General features: G+C 45.7%; 1 long non-coding RNA gene across 1 annotated transcript in view; it reads right to left on the reverse strand.

The window, feature by feature from the left end:
- The window catches only part of LOC142057178 (uncharacterized), a 114,234-nt gene that overhangs the window by 46,873 nt on the left and 53,186 nt on the right, over positions 1-14,175 (reverse strand). The window contains exon 6 of the long non-coding RNA XR_012660566.1: positions 5,330-5,451. This is a non-coding gene — a long non-coding RNA (uncharacterized LOC142057178). The remainder of the gene's footprint in view (positions 1-5,329; positions 5,452-14,175) is intronic.

Consider the following 14,175-nt stretch of genomic DNA (forward strand, 5'->3'; position numbering starts at 1 on the left):
TTAACAATAGTTATTTGTGTTAAGAGACTCTCCAGGCAGCTGTGGCCATCCAGCAGAAGTGTTTATGGTGCATGGCGCAATAGGGACAAGGGGGTCCCGGCCCCCCTCCCATCTCCCTTGCCCCTCTCCCCAGACGGTTTCACCAGCCTGGATCAGGGCTGGGGGGAGCCAGCCAAGAGACATGTGGGTGCTAGTTCCTCATTTCACTCACATTTTGTACATTTTCCCTGTTACCTGGCTCCAGAAGAAGTCATGAGCACGAAGTGGGGTTTTGTTCCTAGCCCTTGGATACAACACGGCTGTTACGAAGGGCCTTGAGAGAAGGTCATTACAAGCAGAGAGCGAGCAAACAGGATGACCACCTTTTTCAGGTCCATCATCTGTTTCTGATTATTAAGAAATAAAGAATTAGCTTAATGTTTGGTAAGATTAGACTGAAAATTAGGTTCAGAGAAGACAAATCTCACAGACCACCACTCACCTGCAGGAAAAGGCATGGAGTGAATTTTCCTCCACTTTTCTGTAGCCACATACGTCAGTGAATATTGTGGTGCCGCTCGCTCCACCACGCGTGTTTGTAAGGGATCAGGAGCCCATTTCCATGAGCACTGTGCACAGCTCTTTTGAGTTAGGAAGAGGGAGGAGGAGACAGGAGAAACATCTGCCACGAAGTGCATGGTTGACCTTGGACCAACTCTACCTGTGATGGGTGCACAGCCCTCACTTTTTTTAAAACAGTACCTAATAGCAAAGTTTTATGCCCATCATTCTTATCCCCCCAGTTACCTCACTGCAAATGCTCTATTTCACTTTTGTAACACTTTTGGAGTTAGTTTTAGGCAACGCCAATTGTTGATTTTAATCAATTCTGCCATGGTTCTGCTTCTCATCTCAGCAAGCCCAGGCCTTGCTAACGGAGCTACCAAAGTCACAGCATTAAAGCTTTCAAGCCATCATTGCTGCGGCTGACTACAGGCCACATACCTCAGCATAAACCAGAACAGAACTGTAGATCTACAGCTGAGCGCGTGGGAAATAGCGTTCCAGTTTCACATCCAAAGCAGTGTCACTCATCTGCCCAGAGTCTCCCAGGAGCTCCAGTTCACTTGCTCAAAGGCCACCTTAATGCCCACAAAGTTAACACATTTTGGCTTATTAAGCAAATCAATTCATATTTTTCTACCGCTGGGTCCAGAGGGCTTCAGCCTAGGAATGATGAAATGCCTTGTTCAAAAACTTTGTTATGAGCCACTGGTGTTTAAATTAAAGAAAGTATTTCTTCTGGATACGTAATGGTTTTAGTCCTAAGAAACAGGCACATCAGATAAGTTTAATACATTTAGGGAGTGTTCAAAGGACAGGAAAAAACAGATGCCAATAGCTAGAAATCTACACTCTTTCGTAGAGGTTTAGAGTCAAAGCAACAGGTTAGCTCAAAAGCCACATTTTAAGTAGATTATAACTCTCAAACTTTACATCTACCTTAGATTTTTTTTTTTGGTCAAAAAATGGTGAAAATAAATACAGGAAATCCAAAATGAGATGCTTACACAGATTAAGACACACTCAGGTACTATCCTTTGCCATGAAAAATTATTAGGTATATAATTATTGCTGTATTCACCAGATCAGCCTTGCGTGGCTGGGACTTCACCATACAATTTTGCTTCCAGAATGGCTCAGGGGTTTGGTTTTGTTTAAGAGTTAAGTCCACAAACAGCAGTAACCACATCCCAAAATATCATTTTATTATGCTGTTAATTAACGTAAGACAGATATACTGTTGGTACACACCTAAAACAGGCAGCGAGGGATCCTGAGAGATGTCAGGCAGCAAGTGCAAGACAGCCAGCTGCTGGAAGCACCCAGGAGGAGCTGCATGCGCGCCTCCCGTTCAGCAGCGCCCTGTCCTTCTGCAGCGTGTTAATGCTGAACCACTCACAAATACGATCTAGCACGAGCCACCTAACCCAGCCTGCACTCAGGAGCTTGATTTAACACCCTGAAGACATTCATTAGAAAGGCTCAGTATATTTACCGGCATAACCCGACTTATCCATATTCACGTTTCCTTCAGATACAGACACACCAGTTGGGTGGCTTGTACTCAGCCCAGCTGTTGGAGGAGCAAATAGCTGTTGTGCTCGTAGATGCGGCACCTGGCAATCAGCCCTGCCTGGAAAACCCCACATTCTTATGCAGGAGGGCAGGCGGGGAGGGAGAGCCTGGGTTTGTCAGCCCCCGCTGCCGGCGCCGTGCCCTACGCAGCTGCTCAGGTATCCCGAGCCATCCAGAGAGCTGGGGTTTGACAGAGCTGACAGCTCGTGCAGCGGAGACCTTGACAAGTCCCACAGGGCTGGCAGCGATGGGAAGCATTAATAGAGTATTTACAGCCTATTTTACACTACAAGTTACCGACCGGTGAGAAGCAGAGATGCAAGCCTACCAAAGCATGCTTCGTTTGCACCAACACTACACGCTGCCGCATCTTCTGACATGTTTTGTTTATCCTCTGCCACGACAGAGGTTCCCAGCATTTATTTCAGTTGCTGTCAGTGCAAAGGGTCACACTGAGCAGAGGCAGGGATTCCCCAGGCAGTCTACAAGGGGCCATCATCTGCTCTAGAGTATGAGTTTTTATAAACTAAAACAAAAAAATAAGGCAAAACAAAAATAAAAGTGTTCCAACCGATGCAACTCTAGCTCCTAAAAATCTGTCTGATAAAGCCACTCATAATAGCTGTTCCCAAGCTGAAAAAGAGAGCAAGCGAGAAAGAGCCTGTTTTATTGGCTACATCTATACATAGGCAAGCACACATATGCTCTGTTAGGTGAAACGGGCTGGCAGCTGGGGGCAACATCAGGCTCTTGGACACTCTCAGGTTGGTCCTTTTGCACAAGGACAGAAGCCATAACAGGGCTGAAATACTTTTTCCTAAGCCAGTTGTGCAGCCACATAGAGCTTCCCCTTCAGGTAGCAGCATCTTGTAACAAGGCACGGAGAAGGGAGAGTGCCACGACCACAACGGCAAGAGGAGGAGGAAGGCTTCCAGTGATCGGTCGCAGACCGACAGAACTGCAACGTGTTTGCAGAAAACACAAGAGGAAATCAATTTAGCTGTAACCTCTTGGTTGGATGCTTAGAGACCAACGCTATAAGTAGAGCTCACAAGACGTAAAATAACGCATAAGAATGTGATGGGGAGAGCCCTCTTTTTTGTACATAGCTTTTCCCTGGGTAAATCAAATTTTTAAAACCTAGATTGCTACTGTCAAGAGTATTTTCTGCACAAGATCATGGTCTGTCGGCCCTGTCATGCATATAACTATTAACTGCCTTCCTTTCATTTTAAGCTTTTAAACTGTCTACTCCACATTGAGCCTTTCATCTTTAACCTTTGGAAGATGTGCCCTGTACCTTCTGGCATGCTGCAGAGACTCGGAGCTGATGCACAGTCCCAGATGCTGGAGGATAAATCCCAACGGAGCGCAGCAACCCACCCTGCCCTCAACACGCTGCCCGGCTCCAGCACCGCAGCCGATGAAGAGGTGTGGGGCAAGGGTGGGGGGCCCCATGGCACTGCCAAAATCCCCCTTCACACCCCTCTCAGGCAGCAGGGAAGGCTCAAGCAGCCCCCAACAGTCACTGCCTTCATCCAGACCCAAATATTTAGTGTTTCCCAGAAATAAAGGTTGCCTTTGTGCTCATGCCCAAGGGTCCTTATTTATAAATTAGGCAGGAATTTACTCTGCAGTTCAGAGATTAATTTTTCATGGGAAAAATTACTTTCACTGCCTTTTCTAAAGCACTACTGCTCATATTAAAACAGAATTAAAGCATCTGTTTGGCAACAGAAGTGAACTACTAATCAGAAGGGATAAGGGCCGCTGTCAGCCAGGTAGCAATGAGAGGACTATTTGTGTTACCCAAAATGAAAGGGGGGGGAATCTATATATTCCTCTAAAATAGGGTCCTTTCCATAAACTGACGTTTTTACACTACTTAATTATTAATATTTATTTCATCTCCAAGTTAAAGGATCATTGCTGACCACCTGTGATGGGAACAAACAGCCCCTTAAGCCCCTCATGGGTGCCCTGAACCAGGCACCCCAGCCCCTTTCCCACGCCACAACACCCATAGGTAGTTACATGTGCACATAGCTTGCTTGGGGCAGAGGCTTAAATCAACTATTTTGCAGCAAATCAAAACTTGACAAGGTGTAAGAGCGCATGGACATTTTTTTTTTCTACTGATGTGAAATAACACATTAAACCCATTCATTGGTCAAAAATCTGGCTCATTACGGCACTTGAGCACCCATTTCTAAATGGTCACTTAACTGCAAGGAGACCCTGAAAGGGCACAGCATGTTTTCAAAGCTACTTCTTCAAACAATTTGCTTAATTAACACCCATTAAGCATCCAACCCCGCACCAGCAAACAGGAGTTGCTCTCTCCACACACAAGCCTGCGACACGCTCTCCCAGCACATCTGCGCGCATCACTTGGTTGCTCATCCGTCAGCACAGCGGTGTTTGCAGGGGAAGCAAAACCCCCAGAGAAGTTGTGGAGGGAAAAAAATCCCTCCCTGTAGCTCATTGGGACTCATTAAGATACTCTTGTACAAGGCTTTACTTTTATTTATGTTGAGCAATATATTCTTCTTTAAACAGCCTTTTATCTCTGGCACCAAGGATGTTGCTCGTAAAGTAAAAATATTGCCCAGTGCAAGAAAGCGAGGTGAAGCCTTGCCCAAGCTCAGACGTGGCTCTGTGGACTCAGCCGCCATCCATCAACGCTGCGTCGTATCACACGCGACCAGATAATAGGGTGTCAGGGTCAGAGTGACTACCTGGGTACACGACGAGATGGCAAAAGCAATGAGACATTTCCCGCTTCGCTTCAGTCCTTGCATTTCTATGCAAAGGAGCCCTTGCTGCCTCTTGCTGGAGAGGAAACCTGGCGGGAGGGGGACACAGCTCAGCGCCTGGGAGGCGTTACTGCTGGGAAGAGCAGCCTGGAGGGCAGAGATTAGACGGCAGAGGCTGTTTTATGACTACGGCGCAGTTTTTAGCAGCTGCTCCAGCCTCCTGCCGCAGCAGGCAGGTGTGTGCTGGGAGCCGCAGGGCTGGCACCGCCGCGGGGACCGGAGGGCGCACGAGGGGTGATGCCAGAGCTGACTTGGTTTTTAGTAGAAGAGGCAGGATGGAGACGAAAAGAAAGGAGGACCATTATTGACTCATTTTCACAGTTTAATTAAAATGAGAATACGATTGTTTGACGCTCAAGTAATTTAGTGCATGTAATTAAACTCCTTGGTCTTACCTTGCAAATGAGCAATTCCAGATTTTGGTCTGAAGAGCTGCCAGCAAGATTATTCCCGCACTGTAGCTTGATGAACAGAACGGCCATGCTTGTGAAATGGGAGCCCTTGCAAAAAGTCTGACCTACAGAACATAAAGATGATGAAAGTTTTTTAAGTAACTGAATGATTTTTATCCGATAGGGACATATCTTCATTGCCAAGATTATGTAGACAAAAGGGCTTCCAGTCACCTCAGTAATGGCACTTTTTACAATCTATTTTTGTAGTACCAGAAGTATTTCAAACGGTTACAACTTTGCCCTCTATCATTTTAACAAAAGCCAAGAGCTTTTTACAAAGCCAATGCAACAGCAAGATACTATGTGTATATAAAAGAAGCTGCAATAGTAGAAAATTATTAATTATATTGTGTCAGTGCCCGAGGGCTCCGAGGCGTGCTCCACCGTGCTAGGTGCTGTACAAACACAGCAAAACAAAACAAGCTTACCACGAGGAAGCTATAATTAAAAGTGAAAAATATTTCTTGGGGTGAACTGCACTGAGCTTTAGTTAGAAGTACAAAGCAACTGTGAGGTTACCTTTTCATTGCCACAAGATACTGCTTATTTAACAGTGACGGGGTTTTACAGGCTTTCTAGAGAGTCTAAATGGGAGGGGAAAGGGGAGCGATTTGGGAATACGTGCAGCCCAGCTTTCCCAAGCATAAGAAAATAGCCAGGAGCACATGTACAAGGTGTATGTTGGACAGAGATGCTCTGGGAATTGCCACCAGCAGCAGGGCGAGGGGGGCCCAGGCCCAGCAGGACCCAGCCCAAAGTAACGCAGTACAAGCCGTGCAAGTGTTCAGACAGTGGCTCTTGGTCATCTGTACAGAGACAGCAGGAAGGCATGCCAAGCTCGTCTTGGCCAGGAGTCATGTTTGCCAACGACACAGCCTAAAACTAGGAGTAATCCCTGCAGCTGGACGATCTACCCGATTTCCATCATTGGTAGGGCAAGCCTGGAGCCCAGCAACTTGGAGTAGACCAGTGCGCACAACACAACCCAGAAATAACTCCTTTAATTACCGAACACTTAACTCCTACAGCAAACAGCAGTTTGTGTACCAATCTGCCATGGGATTTTCTGGAAGCCGCTGCTGTGAAGTTCCCCACCTACTGCAAACGTAGCGCTACGGAAAGCGATGTTCAATCCTGGCTTGTTTTTACAAGTCATTTTTCATCCCTCGCAGTGGGATGGGGGCCCTACACGCAGGAGTGATGTGAAGAACCTGCAAAATGGCACGAGGAGGGCATTTCATCTTTGTGGTTAAATAGCCCTCCCCCTTAGCTGGAAGCAGCCTCTCCTCCTTCCCTGGAGCACCGCCTGGTCTTCGCACACAAGCGCGGGGAGAGCTGGATGGGGTGAGCATCAAAATGCAAATCAGCATGCTCAGACAAGGCTGTGCTCGTTTGGCTATTTTAAGTTTCACAGAGCACTTTCAATCCCCGCTGGGTTCAGCGTAACACACCAGCAGCCTTTCGAAATGGCTCAGTCATTGCATGTTATCAACAACTGCCGCCGGCCCTGTGGGGACTCCGGCCAGCCCTCTGCAGCACAGGCAGCAGCGGCACCCACTTCCCACCCAGTCACTTTTAGGTCCTCCCTCACCCAACCATCTGGTCCTTCCCCTGCCTCACATATTTAACAGGAAAGTCAACCTCGACTGGTTGTCAACGTGCCTTCTCCCGATGGCATCGGACCAACGGGTCATCGTCCCCGAGGCCGTTTATCGACGTGGCGCGGGGCTGGCACGTGGCTTGCCCGGGGCTGGGGGATGCGCTGTGCAACAGACCCTGCCGTGCAGAGCATCCCCGAGTGCCACCGTCCCAGCGCGGGGGCCGTGGCCCTGTACAGCCCCCCCAGCCCCGCTGCAGCTGCAACCGCCTGAAAGGAGGAGTGGGAGGGCGACGCGTTCGCTTTGGTCTCGTTTTCATCTCAAGATCTTGGTCACGTTTTGTGATATTGTTTGTGGCTTGAGATACTGCTTCTCCATACAGCAGAGGCCTTGGGGAAGCTTTTGCTGTTATCAGAAATTATTAAAAAATCTGCTTAGCCTGTATTATTCCAGCCTAATAACATTTATCTCTAAGGAGAAAAGAGGGAAATAATGCAAAAGTCTATGCCTTGAAGTCCTTTCCTACAAGGACACAGGAAAGCTTGTTGTTTTGGAAAGGCACTCTTAAGAGAATATTTCAAGTTAATATTAACAGAACAGAAAAGTCTGCTTGAAAGGCACACCGGGGCAGGCTCTGCTCTCTCCTTTTCAACAGTAAGTCAGTCAGCACTACTATTTCTTCATCCCTCACTGTTTCCTGAGATTCTTGGGTAATTTGAACCATTAAAGAATTTCAGATAAATTCCTGATGCTTGAGAGTCTTCTCTTTCCTCACTCCCTCCCACCCCTTAATGTCCCCAGGCACCTGGGAATAAAATCCCAGGATTAGGACCAGAAAATTAGAGAAAAATTATTCTGTTTGAGAGTTTCTGATCATTAATGCCCAAATAGCTGTCAGGAAGGAGCTGATTAAGCCTGCCCCAGCCATCTTCCTGGTCCCTGCTCTGCTCCAGCCCCAGCACGGGCAGAGCTGAGGACAGTGATGCTCATCTCACACCAGAGGAGAGCTGGCAAATCCAAATGGCATTTCATAGGGGGCAGAGGCAGAACAAGACATTCTAGATTAAAGTAGGGGTTTGGCAGTATCCAGCCCAAGAAAAGATTGCAGTGATTTACAGCTGTGAAAATTAGTAGATGAGTTTGGAGTGAACTCCTGGGTTGCTGGGGTGGGTTTCACCGTTGATCCCCACCGAGAGGCTCAGGGAAGGCTGGCTGAGGCACCACGCAGGGTGCGCCAACTCCCAAGCCAAAACAAAAAGAACAAAACATCCCCAAATCGAGTGACTAACGTTTCAGATTGCTATATAAGCAAACCTTGTCTATAAAAGAGCTACACAAAACCTCATCCAACTTCTACATCTTCATCAAGTAGCTGATTTATTCATTATTCAGAAGCGGGAAGGCAAGGGCTTCATAACAGCAAGAGTCACCTGCTTTTTCTTTCACTTCTTTTTTTCTCCCCACATTCTGCAAATGCATCTCCATGCATTGCAATCCACAGAAACGCCAATATTTAATTTGCAAGTGCCTGTGATTTGTTATAATTCAATGTTAAAGGAAGGGAAAAAACCAACACAAAGGCACACGAAAACAACACCAGCAAGAAGTAGTCTTAAATACATCGGATATTTCAAAAGCACCTGTCTGCTGGTCCTTACTGAACCTTCCTGGTCCTCTGTGGCCACGATGGAGACACAGAATAGCACTGGCTTTAGCACAGATAAACTGGCGAGTCGAGGGGATGGGCGCCTGCTGTGCAGGGACACAATCCGACTGCACCTGCGCTCGCCGGCAGAAGCCATCGATCAATGCTCATACACAATCGATGGTGCTGGTTAATGACTTTGGGGTCCTTTGCAAGGGGGAATTTTATTAATGGTTGGCACATTACAACTCCAAACAGCGCAGCCCCAAGATGCAGTACAGAGCCAACGAACCCAGGCAGCAGTCACACACTTGGTAGCCTTAATTATGGAGAATTCCCACTGCTAGGAACCTGCATTTTGGGTTCATTGCCCACATTTTGGGCCGTGAAGGGACTGCCCCTCCCACAGGTTTCTGTTGTGAGGGATGTGGGGGTCACAGCGTGCCCCAGGATGGGGCCCCTTTGGGTGCTAAACAGACAGGGCCTGCTGGGACATCCGCTCCGCCGCCAAGGCACGCAAAAGGAATCCAAGATGTGGGTTTGCCCTTTGGTTAGCACTTAGATGGACACGAAAAAATTGTGTTGTTTCATAGCAGACCTGTGTAGCAACTCCACTGAAAGACGTATATAATGAACATAATGGGTTGCCCACACTTCTGAAATGCACCTGGCAAAATAAAGAACCTAGATTAAAAAAAAGGTAATCCTTCCTTTCTCCTCTCCCATGCCGCAAATTAACCTACAGAGCACTGTAGGGCCAGCTCCAGGGTACGCTCATGGCTCCAGGCTTGTACCCCTCCTGCAAGCATAGCTTGAGAGAAACACGATGTGCAGATGACACAAAATCAATATAATCCACCAGTATGGAAGGGGAAAGATGAGGGAAATCAGCTGCCACAAAAAGCTTATGGAAAAAAAAGGTCAAACAGAATCAGTGGGTTGGAGAGGAAAGGGAATAGTTTTGGATTAGGAAACGCTGTCTGTGCTGAGCTTCTGGGAAGCAAGCTCCCGTGTGCTAGGGGTGAACTAATATATAATTGCAGACATGAAAACACCACACTTCTGAATATAAATATTAACCTTGTATTGAAGGATACAACGGTCACCATCAATGGAGAATCACACACCAAGATCACAGATGCCATTAAAGCTCATGAGCCCAAGCAGTGTTTGTTACAGCACCCAAATAAGTAGTACAAGCATCCACATGACACCTAGAGGCGGCGAAGGCAGGGAGGGCTCATGGCTCGGGCTGGTTGGCCATGCGACGTGGCCACGGGCGTGCAGAGGGACAACGAGCCACCAAAGGGACAGGCACTTGTGGCAGCGGGTGCTTGCTGCTCCCAGCAGGAAAAGCCAGCCTGTGACAGCAGCACAAACAGGGATGTCTTGAGACTATATGACTTCTCCTCAGTGAATTCAATGCCACTATTTTTCCTCCTCTCTTATTATGCGTTTTATCCTACTGGCATTGCTCTTGAGTTTCAAGGACAGCAGGAACTGCATAGCACAACAGAAATTGTGTTATTTATGATCACACATTCCAGAATATTAATTGGGTAAGTTATTATTTCAGTCTAATGGACATTTTAGTTCTAGAAGCGAAGATCTGTAAACCTATGAGTATACCCTGCTATTTTACTTAGAGCACCTAGAAATTATGATTTCCCATATTTTCATTTCAGACATCACAGTGCAATTTACATCTTGAAAATACATTTATTCAGAGCTCTTATAAAAAAATTCTTATTTGGCAAGTTGTCCATCAAGAAATGTTTTCAGCTGCAACAACGTGGCAAGTCGCACAGCAACCAAGAGATCCTGACCTGTATCTGTTTGTTTCTCAGCCCTGTCAACTATCAACCAGCTCATTCAATGGTCTGTAAAAATGTCTTCTCGGGAAAGCAAATATTTTTCTAGATTACTTGGAAGAACGGTTCTTGTTAATCAAGCCGTAGCATAAAAATGCCGCCTCACTCATCATTGCTCAGGTTTGATTTTATTACCTAAAAATTAGTTGAGATCTAGGCAATGTCAGAATAAACAACTGAACTGAGCATGCAGCGACACAGTCCCTGGGTAATTTGTGAAGGGAAGGAAAAAAACCTTTTACATTGGAGTCAAATACACTGATTGTAAGTTTTCTTAACCTAGACTGAGGAAAGACTGAGTGGGATCACATTAAAAAGAACCATTAGAGAGTTTTTTTGCCAGAACATCATCCGATAACCCTTAAGAGATACTGACCAACTGTGAGCTGAAAGACAAAGGGCATAAAATCTTCAAGTGACTTATCTGAGTTCAAAAAGTCAAAATAAGGCTTAAGTCAAAAAGTCTTACCTGGAGACTCAGAAGCGTGTCTCCCCAGTTAGAGGTAGGTATAGATGAGTTATTAAGACAATAGTCTGTTTTTTAAGTGAGGAACTCTGAAGGCTGTTACTTTTTTTTATAGTCTAGGTGACATAAGGAAAAAAACTTAGTTATATATGCACAAACACATCCCTGAAACATTCAGATAGCCATGAATATCAGATGCTAAACTTAAGGCGTAAGCAAAAGGCAGCTATGTTTTCCTCTTTATCAATCTGGAAGATTTCACTGTGAATTTAGTTTGTTCCCAAAGGTTTGATTAGGATGATTAGACACAAAATCCATTTGAAGCTGGTGACAATGTCTGCGCTGGCTGAGGAAAATATGAGAGCAGATCTATGTAAAAGTCACCATCTTGAAAGGTTTCCATTTCTGCATACAGACTGCCTTATTCTTCATTTCTATCGAGTCTGGAAAGAACTGCTAGGAAGAGCGATGGGGGATTAGCTTCACAGACAGGACATTTCATTTGGTAAGCAACAAACAGCTTCACAGTGTCTCCGAGATTGTCAATTAAGTTGAAGACATTATTAAAGAATTCACAAAACTGAAAAGCCATCGCCTCTGTGAGGCTGGTGCAAAGTGAGCTCTCAGTATCTCAGGTTTCAGAGAGATGAGCAGCAGCAGTGGGAGATCACTCAAAATGCTCATTTCTAATCAGCTCCATAAGACTCATTTGCAGGGGAAATTTTCCATTTTGGTAACTGTACAAAATGTCACATCTTTCAAGTGAGCCTTATCAGAATAAAAACAACAAATAAAATGCCAAATTCTGACACCATAAAAGTTCATTGCAATGAAAGCTGCATTTCATTACTTTACCTCTGAAAGTAACTCTGTATCCAGACCTTTGACTATAATCAGGTATAGACGAAAACAGCGGAACACAGTCAGTGGATAAACTGCCATGGGAATAGGCAGATGCGATCCCAAAGCTCAATATCCAGGCCTGAAGCACAGATGTCCCAAAGCTAAAGAGATTTTGAGAGTTCTGCCAGCCTAACAGGTTTCAGTTGTTTAGGCTCAATCTCAACTGCAAATGCAAGACAAGGAGCGTTAAGAAAGTTTCACAAAAGATATAGGGTATAAAAGAAGCACTTGGGAAAAGGTCATGCTGACAACGGGTTGGTTCCTCCAATAAGGGCATAGAGAAATAAGGGCAAAGTAGAACGTGATCAACTAAACCAGCCCGAGGGCAAGAGAGAAAATTAGTTACAGAAGTTAAGGGGTCTTGGTCCTGCCAAAAGGAAGGTCGAGGAGCCCCTATGTGCCCAGCCTGCGGAATCACACCCATCCTTCCTGGCCTTGGTGTTTTATTGCTCTAATTCAATTAGACCAGCAGAATTGTTTAATCTGGAGACTGAAAAGATGTGGATGTTTTTTTAAAAAAAACCTACTAATAAAATTACTTAGTGTTGTGAACATCTTAGCAGCCCAAAATAAACACTTTCCAGAAACAATTACTAGGGATCCAGAATGCTTCCTAACAAGATTTATCAAACACTGGGGAAAAATGAGAATTCTGTAGTTTGGTGAATTGTATCCTCTAATGTTTGATAAGACCATTCTGCTTTTATTTCTCAGTACAAAAATAAACCTGCAACAGCAGAACATTGCCTTGAAATGAGCAATTGCCATCATTTCATTAGGGTTGCTCAACAAAGCCATTTATCTCCCAAAACATATAATGAGGAAACTTTGCATTTTGAGTCAAAATAGAGAGCTTAGCTACCTGATTATACACCACAAAAACCTGCCCTTGCCACAGCCAGGAGAAACTTCTCCCCCAGCTTCAGCAGAGCCATGGCAGACTCCATCAAGGTCTACAGAGACCAAGAGATCATCTGCAAAAGGGAAAAGCCTGAAGAAAATTTTATTGGCATCTGTTGTCTCTATCTAAGGAAACTTTATGCTAAAGGTTGAAGCCCTGTTGTCCCTAGTTTCCCACAAGTTTGCAGAGGTTTGATGGGCTCACAGTATTTACATAAGGAAAAAGCCACCCTGCCATTGCATATGAAGTTTTGCTGAGGACTCATCTTTAGTGGTCTTTGTCTTATCCACCAAGGCAACAACCCAGTTAAACGTCTTTATTCCCTCCACAGTGGAGCTGATCCCACGTTCCCTAACAAATTTCAAGTGTAGAAGAACACATTTCTCAAGCCCATGTTTTTATTGTTATAAGGGGCAAACAAAGCTGTCCCGTGCAGCTGCACATCTCACCAAGCCCCTCTGTCTAATGCTCCCAGTCTATTTGCTTCTAGTAGAGCAGCAGCCTGACAGTATTTGTTCCTTTAAAACAAAAAATAAATATAAACATGGATTACAGACAGCAAGAGAGCGTACTTAAGTCCACTTTTCCTGCACACACGAAGCTAATTTGTGCAGATTTTAATGCGATGCCTTTTGGTGACGAGCAGAGCCGCACAGGCCTGAGTGCTAGCAGCCAGCTGAACACGGGATGCGTCGCTGGCATCACCCGAGCCGCTTCCCTCTTGGTTAGAAACAGCACAGTAAGCGCTTTAACGTGCATACGAAAGCATAACTTATCTAAGATTGGAAAACAGACACCTAGCAGCAAAACAGCTCGCTACAATATACAGAGAAGCCTTAAAAATACTAAAATCAAGGCCACCATCGTGTCGCTGGTGGGGGTTCAGCAGGGTCAGACCGAACTCATAGCACAGCCCCGTGGCAGCAATGGTCAGACCTGCGGAGCCCAACACCCAGCGGCACCCCAAACACCTCCTCGTCATCCGCGTGCAGAACGGCTCAGCCCCAAGTTAGAGGCATTCGCACAAGCAACTTATTTTTCTCCAAATCCTACCTTCAGCAACACATCGAAGACAGCAGGGCTTTTTATCGCTTCAGCATGAATAAGTAATGCGGCCTGGTTGTCTTCCTTGGTGCTCACAGAAAATCAGCGTTAAGAGTTTCTCTCATGCTTCATTAAGTAGCTGAACATTTTCCAATTTTTATTACAATTACGCTTCACTCAAGTTAGAGCTAGGTAGAGCCCCACATGACTTTCAAGCAGCTTATCAGAGGCTGGTGCTCCTTTTCGGGCTCTGTGCTGTTCATAGTATATGGAAGCAAATTTCTCAGGCTGTTTTCCCTCATTTAAAGCCTCGTCTCAGCCTGCGCACATGTCCCCTCCCAGGCCTTAGCAAGATCTT

Source organism: Phalacrocorax aristotelis, chromosome 5 (genome assembly GCF_949628215.1).
Source record: "Phalacrocorax aristotelis chromosome 5, bGulAri2.1, whole genome shotgun sequence".
Taxonomy (NCBI): Eukaryota; Metazoa; Chordata; class Aves; order Suliformes; family Phalacrocoracidae; genus Phalacrocorax; species Phalacrocorax aristotelis.